The sequence below is a fragment of the Anolis carolinensis genome, chromosome 4, assembly GCF_035594765.1.
Source record: "Anolis carolinensis isolate JA03-04 chromosome 4, rAnoCar3.1.pri, whole genome shotgun sequence".
Taxonomy (NCBI): Eukaryota; Metazoa; Chordata; class Lepidosauria; order Squamata; family Dactyloidae; genus Anolis; species Anolis carolinensis.
The window spans coordinates 142132721-142149234 of record NC_085844.1 but is presented as its reverse complement, the minus strand read 5'-3'; positions in this window follow the sequence as shown (position 1 = coordinate 142149234).

Sequence of the window (16514 nt, the reverse complement as noted above, 5' to 3'; positions counted from 1 at the left end):
CCATTCCACCCTGGGGTAGACCCATCCCTCTCCGCCTTTCCTTCTTTAGGGGACTGATTAACTCTTTGTGGGGCAGGGTGGTGGCCAGCAACTGACCACTCCACCCATGACCCCCAGCCGTTCTGGGGGTCTCCTCCTTCCCTTTCCCTCCCCTTTCCTTCTTTAGGGAATTGATTTGCTCTTTGTGGGGTGGGATGACCCACTGGCAGTTGGGTCAGGACATGTTGCCAGCAGGCCCTTTTCTCTGGCACATCGTGTCCCATCACCTACTGGTACCTTTTCCTTGTTTGGTTAACTTAAGGGGCTGTGGTTAACTTAAGGGGTGGGCACAGGCAATTAGCCAGCCGCATCAAGCCACAGCCAGCAGCACCAATCCCCATTTTTTCCAGTTGCTGGCCGCCTGCCTGCCTGACCTGAAGTCATCCTTCTTCCTTTGTCCATGAGCCCCTCCGTTGTCTTTTTTGAGGCTGCCACCACCTTGCCTTTCTGAATCAGTGAAGCTGATGATTACCTATTCTGAAATGCTAAGACTTAAAATAATATATTGTGCTCCAAAAGCATTGTTTCCCAAAAATGGCTAGATTTCCCACAATACATTTTGAAGATTTTTTCCAGTTGATCATACAGGAGTGTTTTTTTTTAATAAGGGGATATGCTGCTTGCTTGCTTGCTTGAGGGTGGTGGACTGCTGGCCTCTTCCAGTATGTTGTGAGAACAAGAAATGCAAATTGCAAAAGCTTTGGAAGAAGATGCTGTGTTTTATTATTAGTAGTAAAGAAATTGTAAAAGTGGGCTGTGTGAGGTGGAGGTACATCATTTGGCAGGAAGGAATGGTACCCTACTGTTGCTCCTGGAGTTACAGGGTGAGGCCAGTGGGTGATACCTTTTGGGGAATTTTTTAAAGGAGATTTTATTTCTAGAAAGAAAGAATTCCTAAAAGTCATGTAGGACTCAAACATTATGAAACTTGGTTGGTTAGCAGTTGCAGATGGGTCCTCCAAGTGTGGCCATTTTCATCCCGATAACCCTAACAATGACAGGAAGGGGAGCTCGTGAAGCCCCCACATTGCTGCCAATGGGCCAGATCTAGTTGCATTTTCTGGCTGCAGACCAAAAACGCCCATTTGGGCACTTGCTTGTTTTCGGGATGCATGGAAAAACAGATCTACAGGCCCCCTGGAATCTGGATAGCAGAAACAGCTCAAGGTTCAGCTGAAATTCACAAGCTAGTATAGACTCTCATAATCCATTTCAAATCAGATAATCTAGTTAGTCTTCTTTGACAATCTGGATTATATGGCAGTGTAGATCCAGCCTTCATTCTCTGCCACCTTTGAGAAATCAACATTTGGGAAAAATTGGTCAAATAAGTATCTTTGAGATGTCAGTAAAAGGAAGGTTGAGGAGGTAATAGAAATCTGCCATTTTCTAGCATTATTGAGAATATGGTCAGGTAAATGGAAAATCGGGATACCATTCTGACAGTGAATAGATAAACCAAGCAGACAGATTTCCTAACCACACAATGGAAGTGATGAAAAAATAATTTTAATTATAAATGTACACACTTGTAGATGAGTATTAAAATGCTATGTAGATGCTTCAGGGGCAAGGGAATGTAATCAGATGAGAGATAATAGAAGGCAGAGAGATAACACTGTCCACTCGGCTTCATAACACCTAGTTGAAATTCTGTTTTTAGCTGAAAGCAGAAGACGTGTAATTGCCAGAACTAGGAGCATTCAGTCTTTAAGCACCCAATGAAACAAACCAATCAGACTATAATCAAACAATATCTCAGATCATCAAACACTTAATAATTCTAATCACAGGAGCCTTAATTTCATTTATTTTCCCCCTCATACATTAATTGTTCCTTTCATTTTAAATGAAATAAAAAATGTCCCTTAATTTTAAACAACAGAATCCAATCAATTAGTTTTATCCTTTCACATTAATCTCAGACTCTTCATTTTTCAGTTCCATTAAATTTATTCATTCAGAAATAAACTGTATTCAAATATATTTAGTACAGAAGTAATTCATTTATACCAATCTCTATTCAATTTAAGCTGCTTCTTCGTTGATTAACTAAAAAAGAAACAGACATTAACTTAAAGAGACACAGTCTCAATATTGATTTTGAGCACTTTAGAAAAATCCTTGCTTACTTCCAATTCATCATTTCTTCTATTTTTCTCACTGCTTAAACATTTTTGGCCTACTCAAGCTTAATTTAAAAAACACACACACAAACCTCATTTGATCCTTTTTCCATACCACCAACATCCAGCCTACCATCTTTTGTTTATTGTTATGTGACTTTAAGTTATTATGGCAACCCTAAGATGAACCTATCATGTAGGTTTCTTGGCAAAATTTGTTCAGGGTCAAGGGGTCTTCTTTGCTTTCATTTTGCTGAAAGAGTATAGCTTTCTCAAGTTCATCAGTGGGTTTCCATTGCCAAGCAGAGATTTGAAATCTTATCTCCAGAGTCCTATGCCACACTCTCATTCTATCGTCTACTACTGCCTTGTATATTCTATGCTCTACATTCCTCAAAATCTATCTTTCAATGAAACATTATTTTTGAGATTTTAGTTAGGAATGGCATTCTTGGCATAGCGAGTTAGCACCTCTAGTATTCCCAAACCTTTAAAAGATACTGATTAAGGAATGTTGCAAAGTTATTTAACCAACACTCTGAGAAGCCATGAATGCACCTGTACATGTTTCTTTGTCGAACTTTTTGACACAAAATGAGAAGAACACATTACCATGCAAGGATATGAATCCTGTTCTCCAGAGTCCTTGGACATATCTACACTGATCACTTAATGTGAAGGGTCCCTGAATTAATACACTGTGTTAGTCAAATGGATTCAGCTGATCTGGGATGATATGGGACAACCTTAACGCAGCATGGTGGGGGGTTGGAATGGATGGTCCTTGTGGTCTCTTCCAACCATGAGTCTATAACCAAAACTGTTGTGTTCTGAATTCTAGCCCAGAATTCAGAGCAAGTGCCAACGGTAGTAATTTGATCAGGTCCAAGACAGAATCAACTGCAATTGTTTACACTGCCATCTTGCTCATGTTGTCCAGGAACACAGGATAGCACTTATCATCATCTTCCTTTCTGAGTGACTCAGCAGTCTCCAGGTGTGACATAGGTCCTGCCAGACCTCTATTGGCTGCAGTGATGCTGGCAGGGATGACAGGTGATTAGATGACAGTGGGAAAGGGAGGGGGAGTGGAGAGGGTGGATTCCTCCTCTCCCCCCTCCCGCATCATCCTACTGACATCACTGCAGGTGATGGCTGACCAGCAGAATCCATGCCATGCCTGGAGACTGCCATGAATAACAAAAAGGGAGAGTAAAGGGGTTGTCCCACAGGCCAAACTAAGTTCAGTGCCACCTGATGGTTGAGCCCACTCCCACCTGTGCTGCAGCTGAGGGTCTGGCAGTACAAGTCACACTGGATCAGTCCCAAAAGAATTAGTCACTGTGGATCTACCTATTTTTCCATGTTCAAACCACTATAATATGCTGTTTTACAACCTCATCAGATGGGCTCCTTTCCCCCATTGTACACCGCTTGCTCTCTTCTTTCCTGACGGAGCCGATTTCATGACGCATGCATACTTCTGTCTGGGCTCCATCAGGAAAGGGGAGTGCAAGTGGAACCTTCCCATGTTGCCTTCAGAACAATGGGGAAAAGCCAGGTGGAGTTGCTTCCCCCCATGTGATGGAGTCCCTGATGGATCAAGTGATGCAGGGCGTAGAGTGACAGGTTCTCCACTCCCCCCCCCCCCCCGGCCGGGGCCCTGTGGATTCACCACAGTGCATGCAAATCCATGGACTTTTGTGATGATGTCCTTTATGAATATTCCAGCTTGAGAGGAAAAAAACCCTTGCCTGTGGCTTCTTCAGGTTTCTTGTTTAAACAATAGTGAAGCTACTAGCTAGGTTTGTCTAGCTTCTTTTAAGATAAAATTGTCTTGCTCTCTGATTCCCAGAATTTGGGGTGTTTAAATCAGAAACATAGGTTAGTTTCTTAACAATCTGTCCTGGCTCAGAGTACCTTGATCAATCTATTTTTGTATTCTTTGTATTGCTCTAGCTAGAATCATAACACTTCCCAACTTCTACTCAGGAAAATCTAAAACAATTGAAAAGCATGATTTCCCTCAACCCTAAATCTGCCTCCAGCAGCCATCCTTTTTTTTGGAATGCTTGTGCATATCTTAGAAACATATCTGTATACAGTTGGATCTCCCTTTCTCACATTCCTCGTTCTCCTCTTGGCAACTCTTGAAATGCAAACTATTTGATTCCCCAGTCCATGCCACCTCCTGAAATCAGAACCCAGAGCTCTGTAGCTCTGTCATAATGTTTGCTGGTCCCTCATTCAATATTATTCTCTTTTACATAACAACATAGGTATGTCAGCTTGCTTTAATTTAACCTCTGAGAACCCTTGCAGACAGGAACCAAAATGTGAGCCTCTAGGGCTTTTACCGGAGGCTTCTAAATGATGCCTCCAGTAAAAGAGAATTAATTTGGGACAAGGCAGGTAAACTCTGCTTTGTCCCAAATTAATTTGATACTCTATTAGATCAGAGCCTTCCTGAAAGGCCCAGGTCTAATTGAGTTTTGGGTCCTTGGGGACTACCCAGGGGTCAGTCCCCACAGTCCACTCAGTTTTTCGTGCTCCATGAATAACTGAGATGACACCCACCCCATCCCCCAAAATCCCCCAAACTAGCATTAAAATTGTAAAAAAAAAAATCTTACTGGGCTGCTCTGGCAGTCCTACTGGCACATAGAAATGACATTCCAGGAGGCGGGGGGGAGCAATTTTGGTCCTCCCCCCAGTCACCTGGTGCGTCATTTCTATGTGCAAGTAGGACTGCCAGAGCAGTGTAATGGCAGCCCGGTACGTTTTTTACCATTTTAAGGCTGGTTGGTGGAGGGGGGGTGTCTGGGGATTTGGGTGCTCTCCCGGTAATTACCAGGAGGGCATCTAAACACCCCGCTGGGAAAGCCTGGTTTTTTTTTGGGGGGGGGGGGGGGAGAGGGACAGAAATATATGCCAAAGCAGGTTTTTAAAACCTGCTTTGGTGTGTATTTCTGTCAGGTCTGGAAGCGGGATGAGATCTACAAATGTGAGAAAGCAGCTAATGGAGCGGCTTCAGTTAGAATGATAAAATCATAAAAATGGTTGACACGACAAGGGACATCCATTCCAACCCCCTTGCCTTGCAGGAATGAACAATTTTAAGTATTACTGACAGATGGTCATCCAGCCTTTGGTGAGAAATTTCCAGAGAAGGAGTCTCCACAACACTCTGAGGCAGGATATTCTACTGTTGAACAGCTCTTGCCATTGGGCAAATTGTCCTAATGTTTATGTGGAATATCTTTTCCTGTAGTTTGAATCCATTGTTGTGTTCTAGTCTCTAGAGCATCAGCAAACAAACTTACTCTATCTTCAATATGTCATCCCTTCAAGTAGTTGAAACTCTTATGCCAATTACCACCCTTGAGCACAGATCTTGTTCCCATAAAAGTCTCTAGATTTTTGAGTAGGAAGACTAAAACTCACATAATAGCTAGCATTTTATCAGTCTGAATGTAATTTAAAACAACTCTTATCTAGACTGCATTATAACACTTAGCCATGGCATTATAGATGAGCAAACTTTATGGATCATTAAAAAACACAGCATAGTAAAGGCAAGATATAGCCAGAGTAATTCTATGATAAGGTAGAATCTCTCCCCATAGTATTTTATTAGATTACAAATGAATCCTACCTTCTGTTGATTGATTCTACGGTGACTCAGCCATAATGGAACATCCTCTTTCTTTTTCCTTTTTTTCTTTCCTTCTATTTATTATCATTTTGTTACATTTATGGTGCTGTGATAAAAATGTAAAAATTGGGGGGGGGGGGGGGAGGACTGGAGCCTTCCATATGTTCACTGGCACTTGCTCCCTGATAGATTTGACAAACATTATAAGAGATGTATAGGCAGAATAATTATATTGTTCTCTGCCTTCAAGTTATTTCTAACTCATAGTGAACTTAAAGCAAACCTATCATGGGTTTATTTATTTATTTATTTTTAATTACAGTACTTGTATCCCGCCCTTCTCACCCAATAGGAGACTCAGGGCGGCTTACAATAAAACATGTATATAAAAATAATACAGTTCATTCAATCAATTAAAATTAAATACATTAAACATTCATAAAAATATACATATTTTTCTTGTCAACATTTGTTCAGAGTTTTGTTTTTTTTGTTTTTTGCCTTTGACTATCTCTCTGGTTGAAAGAGCATTACTTACCCAAAATGGTTGAATGTGAATTTCAACCCTGTTCTTCAAAATCCTAGTTCAGTCCACTACACCATGCTGATTCTCAATTACCTCATATTCTCATGTATATGTCAACCTCATATAGGCTTGGAGGCCAAAATAATAGAGTTTGATGAATAAATCAAAGGTTATTCTGCAGAGAAGGGAAAGCACCAGCACAGTTTCAGGAAATCAACTGCTCTTGACCACTACAATTTTACCACCCATGCACTCAAAAAAGCCAGAAATGCTACCGATACAGAGAGAATATATGGGGTAAATGATTTTTTAATGTTATTCTGGGATGGACTAAGCTCTTTTATTTCTTCATTTTTTTGATAGAGGCTAAGGAACCCAGGTTGGGAGGTTAATTTTTGTATTAACTTTTCTAGACTTATACATGACTATGTGCACTACATACCAGAAGTGTATGTATCAGAGATATATTTATTATTTACAGTATTTATATTCTGCCCTTCTCACTCCGAAGGGGACTCAGGGTGGATCACATTATGTACATATAGGGCAAACATTCAATGCCCATAAACACATCAAACCAAGACAGAGACAACAGACAGACAGACGCAGAGGCAATTTAACCTTCTCCTGAGGGGATGTTCGATTCTGGCCACTCTGACAGCACTTCCTCACTTCCACATTCCAACGTTGTAAATTAGTTAAACTTGCCTCCCTACTTTTATAAGTGGTACCTTATTTCCTCCTTGATAGATGCAACTATCTTTCGGGTTGCTAGGTCAGCAACGAGCAGGGGCTATATTTTATTTTTAATTGATGAGTGCTCACCCCGCCACGGGCTGGCCTCGAACTCATGACCTCATGGTCAGAGTGATTTATTACAGCAGCTGTTTACCAGCCTGCGCTACAGCCCGGCCCCATTATGGCATTACATTTTACAGATCTCAGAAAGAACAGACCAGTATGCTGAATCAAGTTAAAAACAGTATACTTCTGAGTTATACCATCAGCCCTCCCTATTTGGTGGAGTTACACTCATTTTCATTTAAGGCCACATCAGCCTTATGGTTGCCTTTAAAGGGCTATTGAATCCCTGGATAAGGAGGGCCAACAGACTGGGGATAATGAGAATTGCAAGCCAACCTCACTTGTGGCTCTGAGGTTGGGGAAAGGTTAAAGGACATTTTAACATCACACATCCTATCCACAAGCCTTGTATCTAAACTCAAACCCCTCCATCCTGGCTAAACAGGACAAATTGCAGCCTTCCAGATGGTACTGTATCACAACTCCCATCAGCTCTAGTCATGATGGAAAATACAGAATCTGGAGGGCCAAATAAAATTACATGAGGGGGACAGATTTGGCCTGTGGGCCTTGAGGTTGACAATGAGGATTAGAGGCAGAGATCCCTATATAAGTGAAATCCATAAATATATGAATTATTATCTTTTTACCTTTTTACCAGTGGTGTGCAAAATTCCATTGGTTGATTCATATTTTGGATAATTTCAGCAATTCGGGAGCCAATCATAATATTTAATACAGCAACTCCAGCAGGGGGAATCTGGGGAATCTGTTAACAAACTGCAGATGAGCTCAGATGGCCATTCTTTCAAATATTATTTTTATTCTCCAATATTATCATGATTAACGCTTTTTCATGAAAACAAAAAAGAAAAATTGAGGGATTATATCTAGTAGAGGTGTGTGATCAATACTCATTCATAAATATGGGGAAATAGTTTATAAAGTGTTTGTAAACTATTGCAAGTGTTATCTAACTATAACGATATAATGAAATTTTCGTTATTTTTTCGTTATGTAATTTCGCAAGTGGGGAAGCTTCTGGGTCTCCTTTCGCCCACATTCTTATTGCTATTGGGATGAATATTGCTATAAATGTAGAATTTACCACATTTCAGAATGTTTCCCAAATCCACTGATTTTTGGGAATTTTTACAAGTTACTATGAACAACATTTTTGGCATCATTCCCCCAAGTTTCAGAAATTTGCACATCCACTGATTTTTTGGGAATTTTAACCAGCATAAACTTAACAGTAGTATTTCACTGGCAGACCCCTAGGGGCTATTCAGTCCAACCCCCTTCTGCCAAGCAGGAAAAGCACAGTCAAAGCACCCCAACAGTTGCCAATCCAGCCTTTGAAATCATCATCACCATCATCATCATCATCAAAAACCTTCTAGGTTTGGAGTTATTACCTCTCAACTTTGCCTACCTCACAGGGTTAATTCAACTCCCAACAAATCCCTTCTATCTTGAAATACCTTTAGAGAATGAACATCAAAACCTAGAGGGAGAAATTCTGGGAATTGTACTTTGGGAAGGTGAGGACCTGCTTCAGAATACTGGGTCTGGTGTTAAAGCCGCAATGTGAGTGTGGTCTCTACCTATTACTCACTGGGGCAACCATGTTCCAAAGTGGCTTCTTCTTTGCCCAGCCATCCAGCTTGGCATCCCGCCCGTCCACCCCAGGCCCCCTTGCTGCCCCCTTTGGGGAAAGAGTGGGGTTTCTTCCTCGACTCTGGGCCTTTTCATCCTCCTTGGGGGCCTTTGGGGAACCAAACTCAGCCCTTCTGAAGGAGAAGCAGAGCCTGCAACAGAGACCTGGAGCCAGTTATAAGACTTACATAACTCTTCTGAAAAGTCATAGGTAAGTGTTTTGAATCCAAATTTTGAATTTGGAGGCTTTTAAGCAGAGGCTGGATGGCCATATGTCGGGGGTGCTTTGAATGCGATTTCCTGCTTCTTAGTGGGGGGTTGGACTGGATGGCCCATGAGGTCTCTTCCAACTCTACTATTCTATGATTCTGTGATTAAGTTTTTTGTGTGGGTGCCTCCCACATTCCTTAATATTGCATCGTATTGACAAATCTTATGAAATAGATCCAACATATGATGCACAAATGACTTTTTGCATGGCCTTAATATCTAGGGCTTAGATATAGCCACCACAGTGTTGTTGGACTGCAAATGCCAACAACAGACAGTTGTGAAGAAGACTGGTAGTGGTAGTCCAGTTCTAGACTAGGTGGAAGGTAGAGATTATGTAAATATTGTTATTTTTGGTAATTTATTTTCACTTTAGGTTTCCTGCTTAGCAGAAAAATAAGAGATTAAGCTAGTATCTCTTCCACTGACTATTGGTTTTAGCAATGGATTTTAATGAGGAAAATGATTTTCCAAAATTATTTTATCCTTATAAACATAGAGGAATAGGGGCTGCTGAAGTCTACATACAAACCCAATAATAACCATTATATTTTTTCCATACCTACATCACTGCAGATTCTACATGTTGTTTGTGTTACTATGAAATTCTGAACTTTGAGCAATGTTTGAATAATGAATTATATTTTAACATGCTATACCATTAATGTTTTTGTTTGTTTACCCTCCCCTCACAAACACAGAACATTTAAAATCAGAAGTGGTGAGAAAGGAATCAATAGTGGAAATTTAAAACTCATATTAATTTTTCTGCACAGCAGGAAACCTACCACAGTGGATATTCCTTGCCTATTCTACAATTACAGAATCAACCTTTCTGCATTTTGTAAAAACAAATAGAGTCCAGGGGAATATTAAATTGGTTACATAAACTAAATGCTGCCATCATCAGTAGTCTCATAATTTTTGTTGGATTCCACATGGAAATTATTTTGAACATCATGAGTTTTCCTTAAAAATGCTCTGTAGCTTCTTTCTTCCTTATCTATTGGGAGGACACTAAATAGCATTTGAAGAAGAAAGAATAAAGCAAAATTAGATAAAGAATAAATGTGACAAAATACCAGCCAAGCAAAGCCACATGAAAAAAGAGACATACAAAAAAAGAAAGTCTCTATGCTACTATAGTTAGGGTCTATGTGACTATCTTCACTTTTTCATTCATTTTCCTGTGATCTGAAAACTGGAACAAAGGGATTATAAAATCTAGGTTTATCTTCAGCATGTTCAATAAGGGCAGAATCTGGCAGGTTTATTTTTTCCATTGTTGTTATTATTATTATTATTATTATTATTATTATTATTATTATTATTATTATTTAAAAAAACTTAAATCAGTTGCACCTTGAATGTAAAGATGCATTGGGCTGAAAGAAGCCACATCTTGTCTGCCTAACTATTGACATGTGAAATAAAAGGTAACCAGCTACTATTAAAATTATTGATTCTACCTAAATTTCTCAGCAGTCTCAATTTAGATAGAAGCATCTTCCCAGATGTCATGTCCATAGATTGGTTCTCCCCTTATTTAAAGATAAATTGTGGTGATTTTTCACATTTAAGGAGGGACTGGATGAGAACATATGAGAAGTCAAAGCAAATCAGGAGACAAAGCTCCTTCGACTGGTCACTTTCTTTATTTGTTTTAAAAAGCTCAATACATTTGGGCCATTAAGAGAGTTGGTGTTCCTCAGGGTCTACACTAAAAGATACAAATATAATTCCTTTTAACATGTTAACAAGAACACAAAATTATATTGTTTAAAAATATAGATTACATTTTTCTACACCGCACAGTTCATATACATACCTTTACACAGATATTTCTAAAACTTTACAGAACTCTTTCTTAAAAAAATGGACTGCTAACAAGATCTAGATACTATGGTCCCTGGATATTTATGCATGTATTCAAGTAGTCAAAAGCAAAAGAAAAGAGCCGATGTTTTCTCTGAAATTGGTCACAAGAACATCTGATTCAGTCATTCTAAATGTTACTCCAATTTTCTGTCCTATCTTCCACAATAATCTTTATATTAGAGATTGTAAATTAAAATCTTCATTTAGATCTGTAGGTTCTAGCAATTTTAATCTTATAATTTGTTCTATCTCTCTTTTTATTTAAATATAGGCATTTTCCTTATGATTGTGGATTTGTCATAACTTCAAAACACATATCTAATATATCTAATACGGAATGCTGTATTTCTTTAAAAATGGTGGGGTATTCCTTTAATCAAGCATTTTTGAAACAAAAACAAAGATTCCAAGAGCACATTTCAAATTTGAAACTAAAAGTGTGGCTGCTAGTTTAATCAAATATTTTAGAGCCTTTTATTTAAGTGGTAGTAAACATATTATTATACGGTCTTTATGTTGCCAGAATCTCTTGTCATTGTTGAATACTAATAGAATTCACAAGAAACAACCTGGTTAGCCAGTCCACTGAATTTAGGCGAAACAGATGACCCAAAATCTGGAAAATTGAATCTGACTAGCATGAATGCATAAAGGTACCAGGAGCCTTCTAACCTGTCGAGCACTGACTGCTTAAATTTTCTTTGCAATATTTCAAATGAAGTAGAATAGGGTCGTACAATAGGTAATTAATCTTCCTAGCTTTCAGAATAATAGATCTAAAAGGATGTTTAGGCTATAATGCACACCAGGCATCCTCACTAATCTCCACCCCAAGTCACTTCCCCACACATGCATTCAGAAAGTTGCTGAACAATGTATCCAGAAACAAAAAAATACACTTCAGAGGTCATAATTTTTCTACAGTTTGCCTAATAGCTATAATTCCACAAAAACCCTTAGAAATTGTATTATTTGCCCTTTCACTGGGACAATGGTTGCAAAGGAGATGTTGCACCAAACCCAAGAAACTGGACACTGTGGGATGGTCATAACTGTAATACAAATGCAACAACTATGAATCACTTACATCATATATAATTCCCACCTAGATGACAATACATAACCCAAGGAAGATCAAATTGTTTCTTGAACAACAAATGCACAAACAGAGCATCAAGCTATGGATGTCAGACAGTCTGTAGGATGAGCCAAAGCAGTACACCAGGGATGCCCAAACTATAGGTTCCTGCCTTTCCCAACCATTTAACTGCCCCAGGGATTCTCTCCTCCCAGTTTAATTAATGGTGCTGTCCTCCCTTCTCTTCCATACCCACCACTAGAGGGATCAGCCCAGCTTGTCACCTCATGCTATTTGAATGTATTGCTGAAGCTCATGGTTTCATCCATCCAAATAGAGTTCACAGTCCACTGGGGAGAGGTGTACTCTGTCACCTCTGTCCAGGTAAACCAAGTAATTAGATATGTCCGAGTGGGAGATAAGTATGATGCCCAACCAGGAAAGTGATATCTAGATTAGCACAGTACTGGATTCCATTAAGTAACTGAGGTACATAATGTAACCTGCCACATCCTTCTTTTTAACATTTTAGTCCATAGGTTGTGAATCCCTAGGAAAGGCATTAGATGCTATGAAAGATCACCATCATCATTTCAAAAAGTTGAAATCTAGGTGCCGTAACAAGGCTCCCTTCCACACTGCCCCTATATCCTAGGATCTGAACCCAGACTATTTCCTTATCCCAGATTATCTGTAGTGGAGACACATATAATCCAGTTTAAAGATCAGATCCAAGGATATAGGGCATTGTAGGAGGGGCCTAGATCATTCTTGCTCAAATGATGGGTAATGACATCAGGAACCCACCATGTTTTTAGGTCTAAATATAAGCTTCCCAAGCTCCTAGGAAGTTCCTGAGATTGTGGCCTCAGAAGACCTTTCCCAAAAATTGTGCCAAATCTTGTTCCAGTTTGGGAATGATCATACCAATCCCTAGGGGCTCAGTGCAACACAGCCCCCCCCCCCTAAAAAAGAAAAGGTATGGAGCAATAGGTTCCCATTCCCCTTGGGTGGGCACTATCACAATCACTGTAATCCGCAATTCTGGTCGCACATGTGAGGAAGTCCATATGCTATTCTTTCAACTGGTTCATGAGATGCAGTTGTTATATAATCAAAAATATTCCCTATTTTTACAAAGCTACTTCCAGTCAGGACATTGATCATGCTGCTCTGGCATGTGATTGTACTATTAAATCATGGATGCAGCAGTCTTCCATGGAACTTTCTGAGAATGTTGGCAGAATGGTGTTTGTGAGCCCCTAACAGTCAGAAATTGAATTATGTTTGCTGTTCTAAATACAGTATCTTTCATTGTCATGATTTTAATTATGTCTCCATGTTTTACTTGTAATGAATCTTTAGTTTTGTTTTTATTGTGTGCCTTCAAGCTGGGGGCCAGGCTATGATGACATAATCCAAAATTAGGATTCAAGTTGCTTCTGACTTATGTCAACCCAAAGGGTGAATCTGTTTGCAAGGTTCCCAAACTTCATTCCTCTAGATCAGATGTCCCCAAATTAAGAAGCATCCACGGGCTGGATGCGGCCTTCCAGGGTCATTTACCTGGCCTCTGTCCTAAACTTTAGACTTGAAGGCACACAACAACAATCCTAATTTTGGATTATTTCATCATAGTCTGGCCCCCAGCAGTTTGGGGTATCATGAACCAGCCCTCCACCTAAAAAGTGGAGGGTCCCTACTCTAAATGTTTATTACATTAGCTCCCATAAGCCACAGACAGCTTGTCAGGAAGCTAAAGTCCAATATTTATGGAGAAACAAAGTTTGGTGATGATTATTTTCTCTTATAAAGATTTCATGGAATTCTTGTTGGTTGTGCTCCGTTTGAGTATTCTCATTAAACTAAATTATGCAGGCTTTGTGCAGAGATATATCTGCTATTCCATTTATATATTATGGAATTACCTTTGTTATTCCAGTCATATATTCTAGAACATATAACTAGACAAATACAGTTTGATTTTGTTGCTGTTGCACAGAAATGTGCTGTTTTCTGTGCAAATTTGCCACAAAATAAGTCATAAATGGAGGAAATTCTCATCAATCTAGGAATCTTCTTGTCAGAGGTCACCAGCCCACCCCCCCTTTTCCTCTCCAGTCGCTCTAATGCTTTGTCAAAGGCCACAAGCAATCTCGCATTATAATCATTCCAAGATGGAGACAGGATGGAGATGGTAAGCATCATTCCCTGCCCCTAGACTACCTGAGTCTGGGCAAAGTGGATCAGTCAAGTAAGCAACAGCAGCCTGTTTCTAATTGGAACCAGCCCAACTCTTTAAATGTGGCCAAGGTTCAAGGCTCAAGGGCATTCCCTGACTTTATGTAACATGGGGCAATGACACAGTAAGTAGCCATACCCAGCATGTAGAGCAAAAGAACTCTGTGTCGTGTGAATGTCACAAAGTCCATTCACTCTCGCCCTCATTTGGTCTGGGTAGAAGGGCCAAAGAGAGAGAAAAGATTATGAGACATTGTAACCTATAGATTGAAATTCAGCGCTTCCAAGAAATGAAACAACTGTGGTTCCAGTAATCTGGTACTAATTCCAAATGAACTGATAAAATATCTCAATGAAATTGCCACACATAGGATCATAATAGCAGAATTAACCAAAAGTGACATTGCATGGAACATGTCACATTATCATTGCTGTTGCTGTTTCTTAATTACTTTGATAATGAACAGCATGGCATCAGATTTCATGATTTGATCTCCCAACATATAATTTTATAGTTTTGAAGATGTCACAAGTATTTCTTAGGACTCCATTGCTGTGAAGAGGTGAAAATCATGTTTTCATTCTCTGCTGCTGTCAAGGTCAAATTCATTTTAACCTATTCATCTCCAAATGGCTGTTAATTCTTCTGGAAACATGATGAATATGTATTGTGCCAACCTTTTTCTTGAAATAAGGCTAATTGTAGATTGCAGGAGAGAAGGGATAATTTTTTATGGAGAAACCAAATTTGGCCTCCCAAAAACTACTAAATTTTGAAAAAGATAATAGTAGGACATATCTGCTGCATTACATGTCATACAGATTTGGATCTCCTGCAGTGAGTCTGTTTACTCACACTTACATCATTCCTAGTATAGTTCAGGAGGGCATCCAGTACATGTTTTATTGCTTTGTTACTGTTATTTGTTTGTTTTATCGGGCCAGGCCCCATGTAAGCCGCCCCGAGTCCCTTCGGGGAGATGGGGTGGGGTATAAAAATAAAGTTGTTGTTGTTAATATTATTATTATTATTATTATTATTATTATTATTATTATTATTATTATTATTATTATGTGCACAGGAGTGCAGTGTGAGCTACTATAGTGCGTGATAGCTAGATGGCATCCAGGTTAGTAGTTCACCCAGGAGGCTGTGGAAATGTATGGGTGGCTCATATTCAGTCTTTGTGTGGTTATTATCCAGAGGCATTAGAGACATGACATTTTATTTGATGAGGTGCACTTTAAACATTTGGCATGGTTTATATATTGTACAGGTTTTATATATGTTTTAATGTGCTTGAACATTTAGGAATGAATAACCTCTAAAAAGAAATCTCAATAAACATTATAGAGACCTGGGAAACTCTATCTCTCTCAAGCTTCTCATCACCTTTTTGTGAACTGCTATAACATTGATTCATTGCTATTATTTTTTGTAATTTGGGTTTCGATAATAGGGCGATTTTACATGTGACACCAATTTCCAACAAGTTACAAGCTTCCATTACCCCAACATTAACAATAACCCTTCCAACGTAGGATCAGCTAATTTCTAGCAGGGCTTTGGCACTAAGACAAACTATCTGACATCTGAGTATTTTATGAAAAATACAAAATTAATGACTACAATATTGAAAAATCCTTTTTATACTGATCCAAGGAACACCTCATTTGATCGTTTTATCATCTAGAATATGCAAATGGCTGTATTAAATATAGTTACAATCACTTTTGTTCTCCAGGGTCCATATTCTTAGGTTTTATTGCAACGAGAAATATGGTTGTTGCCAGCCAAAGGACAGACACTAGTAATTTAGAGAAACTGCCTTTCTATAGCAATCTTTGTGCACTCCAATGTGAGCTTGCTTTCCTCTGGCTTAGACAGCTTCAAGGATGTACACAAGTAGGAATGAAATTCACCTCCTGGTATTTGTCACTAGCTTCTGGTCATCATGCAACAAAACCTCATGAACCCAAAAAGGACCCCAAAACATGTGGCCATGGAAAGGTCTTGATAGCCAAGTCCAAAGCAGCCTTTCACCCAGAAGCCTAATTTGTTTAACCTCCATGGATGACCTTTACTTTGGACATACAAGTTTCGCAAGCACTCATATACTCACAAGGGGGAGCATCGGAAATCCCCATCGTCCCTTCAGGCAATAAGCATAATCCCCTAACAATGCCTCCAGAAACCTAACAATGGAACCAAAGCAAAGGTCACAAAAGTTGCCCAAC